General features: G+C 32.5%; 1 long non-coding RNA gene across 1 annotated transcript; it reads right to left on the reverse strand.

Annotated features, from left to right (window-relative positions):
- Window positions 1-790: 790 nt before the first annotated feature.
- Window positions 791-1,935, reverse strand: LOC149207952 (uncharacterized). Its single transcript, XR_016252054.1, has 2 exons — window positions 1,304-1,935; window positions 791-1,090 (listed from the first exon to the last, which is right to left on the reverse strand). It is a non-coding gene; the product is annotated as an uncharacterized LOC149207952 (long non-coding RNA).
- Window positions 1,936-2,870: the final 935 nt, after the last annotated feature.

Raw genomic sequence — 2,870 nt, forward strand, 5'->3', positions numbered from 1 at the left:
CATTATTCGATAACCCTAAAAGCTCAGTAAGGGCTCAATAAGATGCCAAATAATTGCATTAAACGTCGCCATTTTGGATATACTGTCATATACCATTACGTTCATAACACCGTCGGATAACATTGCGCCATTTCTCAATATACTACCATAGAACATTACGGTATAACAGCAAGGTAGAGCCAAGATCCATCGTGGGGAAGATAAGTGGTTTTTTCCACTTTTCAGGTGTTTTTTATCTGCACTTTTTTTAATTGCAATTCAAACCAAAAAATTACAATGTGAACAAAATATTTTATCTAAGAAATTTCTTAAAACTACTGCAAGGAAACTAAAATTAATCCATTAAACTTTGAATCACACGTAGCTTTGGATCTCTTTTGAAAAAACAAAAAAAAAATAGAAGTATGACTGCACGAAGCACAACAGAAAAACATAGGTTCTTTAACAATTTCATCTGTATCTATGTCTGTTTGTGTAGATCTAGAAAAATAGAGGAGAAATTTTCAGCTTTTATTAGCAAGTCATTATTTATTAACTATTCAATCCAAGGTTAAGATTATCTATGAATATTTCCAATTTAGAATTGAGATGAATTTATTACTAAAGCTGATCTAAAGTTACAATAAATTGTTAGCCATTACAATAAATTTATTGATAAAATGTATTATCCTGAATTGATTTGACATTAAATTAAATTAATGACAGTCCAAGGTTACATGGATTTTACTGAAAAATCAGATCTGGGATGAACATCATCAGGGATTAAGATACAATAAAAGGCATTGATAAATGCAATCAGGAATTATGAAGGATGTATTGACGGAGTAAGAGACAATCCAATCAGGCCAAATATCTACCCATACACATGTAACATTTCCAGGAGGCAAACTTATTTACTCAAGGCCACACCAGACTTATCTTTAACATCATCATTGTAAACATCAGCCGCTAGTTCAAAACACCTAACACCAAATACCTAGACAACTGCTGACCCAAAAATTAAGCTTCTGATTTTATAAGGGTAACTTCTCTTCAACGTTTAAGTAAACTACATCCAGTGAACATTTTTGGTTCTGAAGGCAGGAGTTAACTGCAGAAAAACCCAAATCAGCCAAACAAATTAAAGGGATGAAGATGTATAAAGCAAGGCATCTACAAAACAAATTAAATCTACCGATCTAAGCTCGGATACTGTTGAAATCGGTAAAGAAAGTAACTAAACATTAAAATAATTCCAAAGAAAAATCATCTTTCCAAAGCAGAAGGATTAAGAAAAAACCAATATCTGCAAATTAGCACTTACTCTACAATTATTGCCTGCAAAATTTTCCCCTCCTCCAAAATGTATAAAATAGAGAAGAAAAATTCAGTACATAAAAATAGCAGAGCGGTTACCAAGCATCGATGTATGCTCCTACAGAGCACATCCTATTTGTCCATTTTTGAAATTACTTAAAGGCACCGAGCATATCGAATTGCTCCATTTCTAAAATTACTTAAAAGGCACAGTAGGAATGGGCGGAACTGGCAAAACTCTGACCATCTCTGACAGTAAAATATGGGCGGAGTTATGCCAGTCCGCCTGTTCCTACCAAGCCCATAAGCAGAGGCGGCCATGGCCCGACTGCCATGTCATTTCTCACACCCACCGCCCTGCAGCCCTTCCATTTCTGCACCTATGAGATCTCAACTGCGGTCCTCCAGTATAATTACAAAGGTGACCCTGTTGTACCCAAGGTCTAGGGTTTCTGAATATATAAAAGTCCCTCGAAACCCTAGGCGCACATTCATGGTAATTCCCACAATAACAAATGGACGGCAAGGATTGTCGTAACTGAAATCAACGGAAGGCATTGTTGTATATGGAATTTCGATGCAGCGGGATAAGGTAAGTCGATGGATATTGTTGAATGGATCGGAATCTTGCTTTTAGGAATGGGCCGTGCAGTTTACCATTCTGGGAAAGAGATGTGTCATAATTTCGATAAAATTTGGTGGAAATTTTTGAAAATTTAGCAATAATTGTTAAACTTCATAATTAGGTGGCTAGGAATAATTGTCAAACTTCATAATTAGGTGCTTAGAAATTTATGATTAAGTACCTAAAAGTTCTTCATTGTTACTCCATTTTCCACCATAAAAAACAAAAAAACACTCACACAATCTTTCCAAAAAAACCACTTTCACAATCCAATTTCTAAAAAAGATAATTGAAAAAGTTATTCAATTTAGATGAAAAATTCACCCCACTGAAATTGTTGGACCTTGTCTCACTGGGAGGATTTTGTTTAGATAAAATTAAGTATATTTAATTTAATTTTTTTTAAATGTTATTAAAATATAGAAGATAATAATTATGAATTAAAACTTATTCACAGAAAAGAGGACATATAAAGGTTGACAAAGAGTTAGGGTTCAATGGTGCATAATTAAAAGCAAGTATGTTTTTTGTCTTTTACAATGTGTAATAATTGGTTCTTTTAATTTTTTTCATGACTAATTACATCTTTTTTTTCTTTTTCATCACTAATTATATCGGTAATTTAATTAGTTTGCAAATTTGCTTTGAAAATCATGGAAATTTTAGTAAGATTTTGATAAGATCTGGCAGGGATTTTTGTAAATCTAGATTACCTATGTCAAACTTCAAGATTTTGGGTACCTCAAATTTTTGATGATGTTGAATCCATTTCCATCCTCAAAAACATAAATTTTTTTCAATTCTACATCTCCAATCCCACCTACACATGTGAATGTGTGAAATTCGGTGAATTTTATTTGGTTGGAGAAAAATATATTAAATATTATTATAATATTTGTTATTTTTATAAAATTTATTCCTTTTAATTTCATTTGTTATAATTTTTATA

The sequence above is a fragment of the Pinus tabuliformis genome, chromosome 1_2, assembly GCF_031772625.1.
Source record: "Pinus tabuliformis cultivar Carrire ecotype Pingquan chromosome 1_2, CPIR1, whole genome shotgun sequence".
Taxonomy (NCBI): Eukaryota; Viridiplantae; Streptophyta; class Pinopsida; order Pinales; family Pinaceae; genus Pinus; species Pinus tabuliformis.